Consider the following 14,666-nt stretch of genomic DNA (forward strand, 5'->3'; position numbering starts at 1 on the left):
CGATTTCGATGCACTGTGTCAGTGTGAATAGGTTGTCGTCCAGTCGTCGGCCGTGTCGTAATTCGGACTGTGGTTCAGTGAGGTCACCATGTGTTGCAGCCCAGGCGACCATCGATTTCTTCAGTACGTGGGCGAAGATGCTGTACAGCCCACGTGCATGCGAGCATTGCCATGCCTACCTTTGGGGAAGACGTTTTGTGTTGCGCGCAGACCATCAAGCTTTGGCAACTTTGCTTTCACCGGCTGGCGCCGGACATTGGCCCCTTCGATTATCCGGATGGTCTGCTCGATTACTGTATTATAACTTTTCGATCGATTATCTGAAGAGGTCTGAAAACCTCATTGCAGATGCATGATGATGATGATGATGATGATGATGATGATGATGACGTATCCGACCTCCTACTCTTTCCTTCCTCCCCTTCTTCCTTTTTTCAACTCATTTCGCATTATTTGTTCTTTTTTATGGTTGTTTTTAGAGTGCATATTTTTTCTAGGGAAGAGAATGCTAACGCAAATAAATTCTCACGAATTACTGATTTCGATATTTATAAAGCAATTTACATCCCTGAGTAAGAAGCTAACCAAAAGCGAGCGAACAATCGGCGCACGTTAGAAGGAAAAACCTCCCCAAGCCGGAACATTTTAATCTGGAGGCATGCGCAGAAGTACAACGAAAAAAATGCAAACATGCGGACCTGTAAAATGTTAAAACATGTTATCCTTGAAATATATTCTATCAACATGCCAAGAATTTAAATTGATAGAATTATATAAACCATCCGCAATTCGCATGGCATGGCCACATTACCTACATCGCGTGCAGGAATCCGAGGTCCCCATAAGTCATGACATTAGTGCCTTTCATCGCCGTAGTACGGGGCTGAAAGGGCAAACACGGAGATGGAAATGACGTCGTCATGGGGTTATATACCGCCAGGTGTGCCTACTGCAAACGGAAGAGCCGCAGGCTTACCTCGTACTATTCATTCCCCACTGACTTTTGCAGCTTCTCGCGACTCTTGCGCCAGTGTTCCAAGAAACACTGTTCCGTTCCGTAGTCGCGTTCGTAGAGGACTTAAAGGCTCCTGTTGGTCAAGTATTATTTGAGAGGCCGTAACACAGTACTGATTCGCTGAAGCTGTGAGAATATAGTGTGGACTGTTTTGGTTGACAGGGTGGACAAGGAGCCGAGCTTCGCCAGCACCCTCTTGTGTCCGTTGCTAGAAAGGTTCATATAGGTGAGTCTTTGACTTTGGGCACCGAGCTGTTGTCGACACCAGATAAAATGACTGTGTACTAAAGGGCCGCAATTAATCAGCTAGACATTGGGTAGAATTAATTAGAGAGCGGGTGTTTCATGAAGAAACTTCGTAGTGTGTCACATATGATAGAGCTGAGGAGATGAATGAACTACCAAGCAATATGGAAGGTCACTTCCCGTGCTGAGTGAGAAGAGAAGAAGTCGTGTTTGCATTACGCAGGCTTCAGTAGGGGGCGACCAGTGTGTCTTGTTCGGTTAGCGGCGGTTTCGCTTTGAAACCTGATTGGAAGGTGTCGACTCAGTCTAGAGCTTTAATATTCAGAATAATCGCTGCTAACTGAAGAATAAATAAATCTACGTTCGACCTTTAGAGCTACCGCAGCATTCGGGTAAACCCGGTTGGTAGCCACGCCGCGCCCCAGAAGAAGAAAGAACAGAAATAGAAGCTACGTCGGCTTCGCTTACGCATCCTTCCGGGTTTAACTAAAGATTAACCCCAGCTTATTTTTATGGTAAGCTTTCAAACCGTGCGTCTTGTCAACACTGTACCCCTTAAAATAAACTTAACAAATCAAATTTGCTCAAGTCTCCAAGTGAAGAAATGTTAAGATTTACAGATTTATGTTTTCGTAATAAATGGAAAACTTCCTGCAGTTTTCATTTTTAGAATTTGTGTAATTTTCTGTTTTTCATCAGTTCAGTTCTATGCAGACATATGACCGCATATTCAAACTCTGTGTTGCATCAGACGCCATCCATCCAGTATTTTACGTAGGCTGTAAACGTTTAAGCCGGTATACTATGCAGCTGCCTGGCTTTAGTCGTCACTTGTGGAATTCACTAATTTTAATTTTCATTTCTCCTTGAAATGGGTGTACCATAATTTCAAAATTTGAGCTCCCGCCACATTTCTTGCGGTTAGTGCGTCTGTGGTGGCATCTGTCGCTGCTAAAGTGAAACTGAACCCGCCTTGGGGCAAAGTTAACTTCCTTGCCGGCTCCACTTTGCGCCAGAAAAAAGTCTTCAAACAAATTGTTCTGACACATACCAAAAATATCAGAACGATCATTATATTTATAAATGACTCTAAAAGGCATGAATAAATCATAATTTACTGATCCCGTAGAACCCGCCGCTATTTGGGTTACAATTCAGCCTCGTTCAGGCTCACGTTAGTAAAATTGCTCAAGCAGCTTTGTCCCACAGGGCATGAGAACACGGTGTACAAGGCATGTTGCGAATGATGTGAAACGTGCTAAATACGAGCACAAAAAATATTTTCAAATATGACGCGCTGCGGCAAACAAATTCATTTCCGTACCTCGTTTTCGACAGTTAGAGCATCTCACTAGAGATCACACAAAGAGTCCTCTTCCTGGCACAAATTAAAAACAAATTGTGCAATTGTGAGTGTCCGGATAAGCGGACGATGTGCCTGGACTTCAATCGCCGCCATCCCGACAGGAGTATAACCTGCACCTTGCAGAGTTTACTACGGTAAAGCATTAGGGCCATTTTTAAAGGCGCAATTCTTATAGTGCTCAAACTAAAAAAAAATGGATGAACTCGTCACAACTGCGGCTGAAATCTGGGGGTCATAGGTAAATATTTTCGCAAGTGGGCATCAGTAATCAGTAATTTCAGTCGTACTAAAGAATAAATAAAAATAGTTTTTAATGTTTAGACTTGTCTAAATTAGAGTATAGGGTCTCAACCAGATTTTCTTAATTGGGGAGATAACCTGTCCTATGCGATAGTTTTCCGAAAACTCGTGGAAACAAACTTATGCATGTTCATGCCACTATAAGTCTGAACACATGCTAAAATATCAGTGCTACCTTCTTATAAACTGGACTTTCCAAACACCACACGGCAACATCCGTAACCGCCCAAGCTGAAAAAACAAGGTGGTGAAGTTAAAGTGATACTAATATGTACAGCTTCCTTAAACGCGATGCAATATCTGTTTGAAAACATGCGACAAAATTGACCACATATGGGGACAAACATGGCAGTAGCTTTTCGTGCAATTCGAAAGACGCGAAAAAAAATAAGGCGGTAGGTCAGAGTGTGTTGCCTAAGCTACCCCACGCCGCCCATTCACAGTTGCTATCCCGCTACTGCAGAGCGCGGGAGCTTTTGCCTGCTGCGTTTCCGCCCTGGGCCGGTTCGCTCCTCCTTAGGCGACCTGGCCGCCACCGAGCTCCCCCGGGGGCCACCATATCGGCGCCCAGCTTAGCGCGGACACCCGATCAACGTGGGCAGACGTCGGGCAGGACTCCCAGCCTCAACCCATCCTCTATCGCCAGCCTCCAAGCAGCTGGATTACAGGGGCACGCCACTACCCCCGGCGGTGCAGTGAGCAATGAAGGCATTTCTTATATGCACAATAGTCTAATTCCCCCATCGTTATAATCTTTTTTTTTAGTGGATACTGTCTCCGGCGCACGTATGTTTTCATGTTCTCATGAGGAAATTGTGTGATAAATCCTGGTTTAAAGCTGAAATATCAGCATGCTGAAATATACGCTTCCGCAAGGGCGTCTGGTTTTATTCTGACCTCAAGAGATGCCGCGCTAAGCGCAGCGAGCTAACCTCCTTTCTTGTTCGCTCGGTGGCGCCATCCTCGGCCTTAAACCGGAGCTTCGATACGCGTTCGAAAGATGGGAGGCCGAGGGAATGAGCGCGATATTTTGAATGGACTTATTACAGTATAGAATCCGCCATACTGAATATCTCAGAGGATGGATCCTCTAGACAGCCTGCTCTTTGTTAGAAGTGATAGAATCGAGCGTAGTTGAACGTGCGTAAGCAAAGCCTAAAACATATTCGGCGGAAGGAAGTTTTTTACTGATGAGTCCGCAGTTTGAGTATTTTAATTTGCAAGAAACAGAGCAGCGCTCGATATTCTCTTAAGCATTCACATTATTTCACATAATAATTCCTCGCAACAATTTGATATTTTATAAAAAAAAGAGAAGATATACGCTTTTCATTTTATTTACGTAACACTAAAATGACAGGCATGACACGAATAACCCCAAAGGCAGAAAAGGATAATTTTCTTAAACGAAACTTGGATGATGTGCAATAGTCTGGTTTTTTTGGTTTGTGGAGTTTAACGTTCCAAAGTAACTCAGGCTATGAGAGACGCCGTAGTGGAGGACTCCGGAAATTTCGACCGCCTGTGTTTCTTTAACGTGCACTGACATCGCACAGCAAACGGGCGCTTTTCGCCTCTAAATATGTCTCTAAATATAGTCTCCTAATATGTATGCGAATTTGCATTGCTACTCCGTTATAGTCATTGTAGCATTTATACCACTTCATATCCTTGTTATATTTGTGTGCATACGGCTTCAGTGATTCACACGCCTAATGTGTACACATTGCGTAGTTGAGAGGCCGCTTTGTTCTCATGGTCCGGTACTGGGCAATCATCTGTCTTAAGCCTTGTGCTCAGTGAATTTTCTCGCAACTTACACGCGCTGATGTTTCTGCCTTTTTCGAATATATGTGCTTTTGATCTGATGTTATACTGAATTATCAGTCGCGGGGCACGATAACTACGTGTTAGTGTTAAAAAGGAAAACAAAAATGCCACTCGCAGTGCGTGATTGTGTGCAAAGCGAAATTCAACACAAACCATGATCATGGAGGAAGTAGAAAGGAAGTTGCGATTCGGTGCTTGAATCGCGGGGACAGAAAAGGGGGGGAGGGGGGGGTGCTGCACCGCGCCTCCATAACGGGTGCGGGTGATCTTATCGACGCCACTGCACGCGACTACCACCTTACCATGCAAGCAGTCGACGGACGGCGTCCAGAGCACTTTTCAAATGACGATGTCAGAACCTTCGCTAGCGTTTGGCCGAATTGAACCGAAGTTGGTATTGTTCCGCACAAGAATCCGCGCCTGATGGTCCCGTGGAAACACATGCGGACGGTTTTTTCATATTTTCAGCGGTCTTGCCTGGACCGCCTTTTCAAAGCGCCGACAAAGAAGCGCGGCGTTTAAGAAATGAAATGGAAACTGGCATTGAAGTGCAGCGAATCTACGACAGGGTGCGCTAGCGGTCGTGCGCTGCAGTACCTCCCCATTCTTTTTATTGACTGTTGACAGTAGCGGGTGATGTCTTAAGGGCGAAACTTCGCGAAATAAGCAACGAATCTGGGAAACAACTCATGTGAAAAATTAATACCGTGCAGAAATCTTCAAGCCAGCAAAACTAACTGTGCTTAGTACAACCTTGTATACTGTAACATTCAAAGAAAAGTAATTCAATAGTAGTGTATTACTTTTCTATGATTCTTCAGTTAGTTTTCTTGGGCTATAAGTGACCTCGACAGTCAGTTACATATCAGATAGATTAACAGTAATTGTCATGGGATGTGTATTATCCGTAACGTGTGCTACACTTCAAACAACCAGGAAAGTCATTGAGTGACGCACAAAGCAAAGGGAAATGTATTGAGACGAAAGGCTTACATAAACAGCCTACAGATGTTGTCCCATTCTTACGGCGTCGACGTCACTGTTGACAAATGCGGCACTCGCCCAGTGCTTCGGCTGTTTGCAGCCCGCCGGCGCCACGAGGGCATTCCAAGACAAGTGCCGTATTCTGCCAGCAGTTGTCCAGGCACCAGCTACGTGGTGCGTTATTCATTATATACGGATCGGATAGCGTACAAGAGCCCCGCCGCTGTGGCGCTCGCTGTTCTAGGGCGCTCCACATCTGTGCTCAAGGATGCGGAATCGACTCCTGGCGGAAGCGAAACAGAGAGGCGTCCGTGAGCTGTGCGATGTGAGTGCACGTTAAAGAACCTCAGAAGGCAGAACTTTCCGGAGCCCTCAACAGTGACGTCTCCCATAGCCTGAGTTCTTTTTCGACATTAAACCCCATAAACTAAACCAAATCATGGCAGACAAGTGTCAAGTGTTACCTTCAGCTTTGCTATAGTGCTTACCTATACACGCCAATAGAAATGACTATATCCTAAGCCGTTGGGGTATTGGATGGTGCTTCGCATGATATAGAAAGACTAGGATGGTAATTAATTTCCGATGTTTTAAAGAGGCAGTGTTTAAGTCCTCGATTTCCAGAAAATGTAGCATCGGAGGTGTAGATGTCACCGCTCTGAGCGAAAACAAAAAAGTAGTTCAACTATCCTTTAACCAAGTTTCACGTTGTGGGCGATTTCTCAGCCCGAGGGATGCGCACGACAAATACACAGCGGGCCGTGTAACAAACATCTTTAATCTCACAGGGATCGTAGAAGTCGGTGCTAGGTCGTCGTAGGGCGGCTGCAGCCTGCGGGTCGTCTTCCGTGCAGAAGCTCCAGGCGCGAAGCAGGAGCGAAGCAGGAACAAGGAGGCAGGGTCCAAGAGAGAGCGACGGCGGCGCGTGGCTTCCTTTATGCCCCCTCGCGCGGGACCGGTTATCCCTGAACGAGCGGGGAGAGGGAAACAGGCACCACGCAGGGAGCATTGGGATAGTTGCGCGGCCTTCGAATGCTCGGCGCGCACGGGCCTTACCGATACGTGGTGCAGGGCCCCATATCTTCCCCCCCCCTCAGCGTCCGACCCGGGCTACGCCAACAGCCGGGCCATGTACATGTCCGAGCCCGGGTCGGCGTAAAATATGAAGGCTTGTCGCCTGGCTCTAGCGGGATGCCATGCCATCTCAGCTGGTCCGTGGAGAAGCAGCAGGCATGGCGGGACGGTTCCGGCTGGTCCCTCTCCGGCGGCGGCCACATCCTCGGGGTCACAGCGTAGCTGGGCTCGGCCACGCATACGCCTGGCAGCGGCCCTGAGCTGCTGCTCTACATTGTTGACCCCTTTCCACGTGGCGCCGTGCTGGATGCACATATCAGCAGGCGTTTCCGCCCCGGGCACACCTGACTTCCTGAGGCCCGTACTCCAGGCCTGGGCAGCGGGCTCCAATCCAGATTCGTTGAAGACGGCCAGCATGGCCGCGCTGGTCACAATGATGGGCCACAAACCACTACAAACTAGGGGGGTACCCCCTGTTTAAGTGGCCCATCCTTGAACCATGCGCTGGTGCGGATTCCCGCCCCAGCGACGGTGGTTCATCTGGCTGCTGAAAAATCTTATCAGAATGCATTCTGAAAGAAGAAAAGACGTTAGACAAAGTAGTGCACTACCTTGGCCTTAGGTTATAGCGTCGGTTGCGAACCGGGTTGCTACCTGTACGCCTTACTTTGGGGGAGATCGCTGCATCGCTTTGAGCTTCCCCCGCTTCGCAGTTGTCGTCCTTGCGAAGGTGGTAAGCTTTCAAGTCTGCGACGTGCACCGGACCAGCGGTTTCACCGCTCGCCAACAACCGCAGCTTGTAGGTGAGTGGCGTAGTCCGTGCCGTAACTTTGAACGGTCCAACCCACTTGTGCGCTAGCGACGCGGCGAAACCACGCGCTGCGTTACTAAGCGGGTGCGTTCTTTTCAGTACCAAGTCGCCCGTGTTGAAAACGACGTGAAGACGACCTTTGTTGTACTGATCCGCTTGCTCCATGCGCGCGACAAGAGGTTTTCACGAGCCGTGCGCTGCGCTGCCTCAAGGCGCTCGCGGAGCTTTGCCGCGTACTGCGTAAGCGGAGGGGGCGCGGGCCCCGCCGCGTCAAGTAGGGCGTTCTCTAGCGGGAAAGCGATCTTTTTCCCAAAATTCAAGTAAGCAGGTGTCATACCCTACGACCTGTTCACGGTTGTTCTAGAGGCGAAAGCCAGTTCGGACAGCCTTGCGTCCCAATATCTGTGCTGCTCGGTCGTCGCGACCAGCATACTCTTAACATTCCGATTCACTCTCTCGGTTATGTTGCTCTGAGCGTGGTAGAGACTCGTTTTCCTGTGGCGGATTCGAAGCGCCCGACAGGAATCAATAAAGACTTTGCTTGTGAACTACGAGGCATTGTCTGTAATCAGGTCGGAAGGGAAACCGAAATGAGTGAATGTCTCCAACAGTTTCTCCAAAATCCGTTCTGACACAAGCTTCCTAAGGGGGAAAACCTCAACCCACTTGGTATAGTGGTCCGTTATTACCAGGATATATTGGTGTCCGCGCGCGGAGCGAGGGAGGGGTCCCATGATATCGCACGCGACCACTTGCCACGGATAGTTGCTAACTACCGGCTTTATCATGAAAGCGGGTTTCCCCGCCCGAGGCTTGGCTACCTGGCAAACGGGACATGTACGGGCGTAACCCAGCACATCCTTTCTCATACCTGGCCAGGTCGCGACACGGCATAACTTATCGTAAGTGTTACTGCCGCTGCCATGGCCTGCCAGCGCTGATTTATGGAAGTACTGGAGGAATCGTTTCCGCAACTTCCTCGGGACCACGACTCGGAAGGGGGATGCAATCGCCTCTTCCTCATCAAGTTGGGGGATGGCGGAGCAGTAAGCCGTCATCGCCCAGTAGATACGCGTCGTACTTGCCCTCAGCGTTCCCGGTGGAAGCTGCGCTACTCGCAAGCTCTGTCAGCACCCGCTGGCATAGACCGTCTGCTTTCTGGGCCTCAATTAGCTCTTCCCTACTGACCGCTACTCCCCATGACAGATTTCTCTCTGCCTCGCTTCTTGGCAGGCTAGTAGTCGCCGCCACCAGCTGCTGCACCTTCTCTCTCTCGCAGCACCGCGCGGCAACTCTCTCCGCCTCCTTTCTCTCTTTAACTACGCAGGGCGCGACACTCGCGTCCGCCCTCTCCTCCGCTCCACTAGCGGCGACACCGCTTTCAGCAATGCTGGTCTGCGCCTCTTTTGCGCTTCTGCCAGCAGTTAAGTTTGCGGGCTTCGCACAGAAGCGAGGTTCCGAAGGGGCGGCCAAGGTCAGGGGGCAGCTTGACGCGGGCAGATTTATGACGGTCGCGCGGGCGACCGCTTCTCGGAAGTGAGCCCAGAACAAATGGCAGCGGGCGACGCCACCGGCTCTCTCCGTCCCGTGCCGCGAGGGAGGCAGACCAGTGCAGTTAGAGCGCACAGCATAAGCGCAGTGGTTTGCGGGTTCGGCGCTAACTGCAGTGTCTCCCGGTTCGAGTGGAGAGGGCGCGGAGGCCATAAATCCCGAAACGCGGCGTAACACAGGCCTGGGGAGAACGCGCTGTTGACATGTCTTCCCGGGAAGACGCCTGTGTGTCTCTTTGAATCCACCGCCCGCGCGCAACCGGCCAAGGGCAGGGATCGGAATGTGTCGGCCTGAGGTCTGCGTGTGTGTGTTTATATGTGTGCGTTTTCGGAAGTGTTTTCGGACGCCGTTGGTCTTTGCGATTGCTTGGCGCCGCTTGCGTGGCAGGACTTTGGAGAGGGAAAAGTTGCAGATGTATGTGTTTGTGTGCGCAACCACTCGCCGCTTAGTGCGTGCTTTGTGTGTGTTTTATTTGACATGCGTAGGAGAGGGTATATGTGGCACAATGATTGGCCAGCCCATTTTAAAGGACTGCATGTTATTGGCCACAGAGCGGCGTACGTTCATTGGTCAACGGACAAACCTGGAATTTTGGGTAACGCTAAGAAAGCGAGTGTTGGACAGTTGGGCTTGGAACAGAGGTGGGGCTCGGAGCAGAGTTGGGCTCGGACGAGAGTAGAGGGCAGACGGGTTGTTCGAGAGGGAGGCTAGGCTGACGGAGGTCTCAAGGGACTCCGGCCTAAAGTGTAGCAGGAGGCCAAGGCCTGATTCTGCTAGCCTCTGACCTCAGATCGTTCACCAGTCGCAGTTAGCCCTCTACGTTTGATGTCGCATCCGACGACATTTGTGTAAATACGCCAATTGTAAAAAGTGTAAATAAACGTGTACAGTTCGAGAAGAGAAGTCGTCATCTCCGCACCCCAATGTGTCACTGAGCCACGGACGCAGTGGTGGTCACCAACACCACTCGGTACGAGTGAAGACAGCAGAAGAAACAGCAAGAACACCTGCTGAACAGGGAAGCCCATCCATTCTCCAAGCTCTCGCACCTTTTTGTTTAACTGGCGCAGTCGACAGGATCGGCCCAGCGACTTTCTGCGGAGTGGCGAGAGATCGACGACGCCTCGGACTGATGTACACGGAGGGTGGCGCACTACCTCGGTGAGCCAAGGCTGACCAGGTAGAAGTTTGACGTCGAGGTGCCCCGTGAATCGACGCTACCGGCCTAGAGAGGCAGCGACAGTGAGGCGACATCCAAGCGAGAGGCCTCAGAAGCCAAGGCTTCATTCACGACAGCGCCGGCGAGCAAGAGGCTGCCGAGAAAGTGAGCGGAGCGCTGCGACAAGGAGACGACGGACCCTGTTCTGCGCGGCACCTGCGTGTGGCAACTTCGCAAGCTCCGTGGCTGACAGCCCGACAACTGAGTGAGTTTCTCCACTCTCACTTTACTTGCCTCAGCGTATGCGCATGAGTCGCAGGGTTAATGTAAAGTAACGCATAATGGCTACATTGGGTTGGCGGAGTGATTATGACTGTGCATACGACGCTTGGTATGCGCCGATGTCAGAGGCTGAACGAATTAAGGAAAAAGAGGAAAGGGAGAGAAGGGAGAAAAGAATAGCGCAGATCCACGAACGCCTGCGGGAGATAGCCATAGCCAAGAAAGAGCTAAGGCAGGAAAGGAAAAGGCTCGAGGAGGAGGAGCGCTTACGGAGGGCAGCGCGTGAACCACCGGAGCCGGTACAAATTCAGGCGTACACTCCCGCAAATGGCACTGAGCAAACGCTGATCGATGCAGTCGGTGAGCTGAGCAGCAGCAGCGGCATTAAGTCCGTTCTTGTAAAGAACGTAAAAGAGGAATACCAGATTCCTGCGGAGAGTGTTGAGGTTTGCTCTGCTGCTGAGATAGAAATTGAAGTTTGCATCGAGGAACCTCGAGTTGTGGAACCAACCACAGATGTTGAGAGAAGGGAGCAGTCTCTTATCCCTGAGGTAGAGGTGTGCTCTACGAAGGCGCCTACGACATTGAATTTCATTGACCAAAAGGTGCAGGCTCAGTCGTGCAAAGCAGCGGAAACTGCTCACGATTCTAATGACGCCAAAGAAAGGCGAGATGCAAATTGTTTGGCTGGCGCGAGTAGAGAACTTGGGTTCCCGACCGAAGCGGCAAAGTGTCAAGTAGGCTGTGTCGAGAGTGCGAAAGTCGAAGGAGCGATCGCGACGCCAGTAGCAGCACCTGAAGAGCCAGCCGTACAGCTGGTTGGACGAGGCGAGCCCGACCCGGAAAACACGGATTCGTTTCAAGATGCAGATGTGCGCAGCCTGAGGGATGGTCTGAGCGATGGCGACGGAAATTGCGTCCCAGGCGTTGAAAAGAGCGAAGTAATATCGCCACAAGTAACGATGGGCCATGACCGGTGTTGGGATGACTTTGGTGCGCATCTGCGTAAAGGAAGGACTGCTAAGGCAGAGCCTCCGGAGAATGAGCTTTTTGAGACAGGCACGGTAGTGTCAGAGGCACCTTTTGGGTGCATTCTTGTTCGGGCTTCCGAGGAAGCGCGTGTGTCGTGCACGCAGGCAGCTAGCGTGTTATGTGATGCAGGAGAGCGGCACAGCCGGAAAGCAGGGCGCGTGCGATTATCTTGCATGCTATGGCTCGTCTGTGCCGTGCGAGCAGTCAAGCCGTTTGATCCCGGTGGTAAGCGCCGAGCAATGTTCACAGTCTTCACCCACTCTGCCACTGCCAGTTGTAAGAGGCGTAAACATCCCCTGTGCCTCGACCAGTTAAACAAAAAGGTGCGAGAGCTTGGAGAATGGATGGGCTTCCCTGTTCAGCAGGTGTTCTTGCTGTTTCTTCTGCTGTCTTCGCTCGTACCGAGTGGTGTTGGTGACCACCGCTGCGTCCGTGGCTCAGTGACACATTGCGGTGCGGAGATGACGACTTCTCTTCTCGAACTGTACACGTTTATTTACACTTTTTACAATTGGCGTATTTACACAAATGTCGTCGGATGCGACATCAAACGTAGAGGGCTAACTGCGACTGGTGAACGATCTGAGGTCAGAGGCTAGCAGAATCAGGCCTTGGCCTCCTGCTACACTTTAGGCCGGAGTCCCTTGAGACCTCCGTCAGCCTAGCCTCCCTCTCGAACAACCCGTCTGCCCTCTACTCTCGTCCGAGCCCAACTCTGCTCCGAGCCCCACCTCTGTTCCAAGCCCAACTGTCCAACACTCGCTTTCTTAGCGTTACCCAAAATTCCAGTTTTGTCCGTTGACCAATGAACGTACGCCGCTCTGTGGCCAATAACATGCAGTCCTTTAAAATGGGCTGGCCAATCATTGTGCCATATATCCCCTCTCCTACGCATGTCAAATAAAACACACACAAAGCACGCACTAAGCGGCGAGTGGTTGCGCACACAAACACATACATCTGCAACTTTTCCCTCTCCAAAGTCCTGCCAAGCAAGCGGCGCCAAGCAGTCGCAAAGACCAACGGCGTCCGAAAACACTTCCGAAAACGCACACATATAAACACACACACGCAGACCTCAGGCCGACACATTCCGATCCCTGCCCTTGGCCGGTTGCGCGCGGGCGGTGGATTCAAAGAGACACACAGGCGTCTTCCCGGGAAGACATGTCAACAGCGCGTTCTCCCCAGGCCTGTGTTACGCCGCGATTCGGGATTTATGGCCTCCGCGCCCTCTCCACTCGAACCGGGAGACACTGCAGTTAGCGCCGAACCGGCAAACCACTGCGCTTATGCTGTGCGCTCTAACTGCACTGGTCTGCCTCCCTCGCGGCACGGGACGGAGAGAGCCGGTGGCGTCGCCCGCTGCCATGTGTTCTGGGCTCACTTCCGAGAAGCGGTCGCCCGCGCGACCGTCATAAATCTGCCCGCGTCAAGCTGCCCCCTGACCTTGGCCGCCCCTTCGGAACCTCGCTTCTGTGCGAAGCCCGCAAACTTAACTCCTCCCCATCGAGAATGTTGCGCGTACACTTGCTGTACGCTCAACATAAAACTCCTCTAACTGGGGAAAGGGGGGGGGGGTCATTGTGGTGTAGCGTACACCAAACAAAACAAACGCAGAATGCAAAACAATAGTGCAACACTCCGTACAGAAGCGTGCGCGCCCTGAACGACAATATTCCGTGTGCACGTTCGCAAACGGTAACTAAACCATACGCCATACAAGGCGGCACAGCTTGGCATACGTATACACCAAATCAAGCAATAAACACTGCATAATCAAGCACAAAGCAGAAGTTCACATAAAACACATAGTCCCGCACAGGAATGACTGCCCACTCCGTGCTCAAAGTCTCTCGCGTCAGTCAACGTTCCCCCACTCCCATTCACTGCCTCAGCGCGTGGTCGAGCCACAGGGGATGTTTACGCCTCTTACAACTGGCAGTGGCAGAGTGGGTGAAGACTGTGAACATTGCTCGGCGCTTACCACCGGGATCAAACGGCTTGACTGCTCGCACGGCACAGACGAGCCATAGCATGCAAGATAATCGCACGCGAGTTAAACAAAAAGGTGCGAGAGCTTGGAGAATGGATGGGCTTCCCTGTTCAGCAGGTGTTCTTGCTGTTTCTTCTGCTGTCTTCGCTCGTACCGAGTGGTGTTGGTGACCACCGCTGCGTCCGTGGCTCAGTGACACATTGCGGTGCGGAGATGACGACTTCTCTTCTCGAACTGTACACGTTTATTTACACTTTTTACAATTGGCGTATTTACACAAATGTCGTCGGATGCGACATCAAACGTAGAGGGCTAACTGCGATTGGTGAACGATCTGAGGTCAGAGGCTAGCAGAATCAGGCCTTGGCCTCCTGCTACACTTTAGGCCGGAGTCGCTTGAGACCTCCGTCAGCCTAGCCTCCCTCTCGAACAACCCGTCTGCCCTCTACTCTCGTCCGAGCCCAACTCTGCTCCGAGCCCCACCTCTGTTCCAAGCCCAACTGTCCAACACTCGCTTTCTTAGCGTTACCCAAAATTCCAGTTTTGTCCGTTGACCAATGAACGTACGCTGCTCTGTGGCCAATAACATGCAGTCCTTTAAAATGGGCTGGCCAATCATTGTGCCACATATACCCTCTCCTACGCATGTCAAATAAAACACACACAAAGCACGCACTAAGCGGCGAGTGGTTGCGCACACAAACACATACATCTGCAACTTTTCCCTCTCCAAAGTCCTGCCACGCAAGCGGCGCCAAGCAGTCGAAAAGACCAACGGCGTCCGAAAACCCTTCCGAAAACGCACACATATAAACACACACACGCAGACCTCAGGCCGACACATTCCGATCCCTGCCCTTGGCCGGTTGCGCGCGGGCGGTGGATTCAAAGAGACACACAGGCGTCTTCCCGGGAAGACATGTCAACAGCGCGTTCTCCCCAGGCCTGTGTTACGCCGCGTTTCGGGATTTATGGCCTCCGCGCCCTCTCCACTCGAACCGGGAGACACTGCAGTTAGCG

The 14,666-nt window shown here is 51.2% G+C and overlaps 1 non-coding gene across 1 annotated transcript; it reads right to left on the reverse strand.

The window, feature by feature from the left end:
• Positions 1-3,316: 3,316 nt before the first annotated feature.
• On the reverse strand, positions 3,317-3,616 carry LOC146181053 (signal recognition particle RNA). The gene has a single exon (XR_014700487.1).
• Positions 3,617-14,666: the final 11,050 nt, after the last annotated feature.

This window comes from Amblyomma maculatum, chromosome 8 (assembly GCF_055883805.1).
Source record: "Amblyomma maculatum isolate TAMU_Amacu chromosome 8, ASM5588380v1, whole genome shotgun sequence".
Lineage (NCBI taxonomy): Eukaryota > Metazoa > Arthropoda > Arachnida > Ixodida > Ixodidae > Amblyomma > Amblyomma maculatum.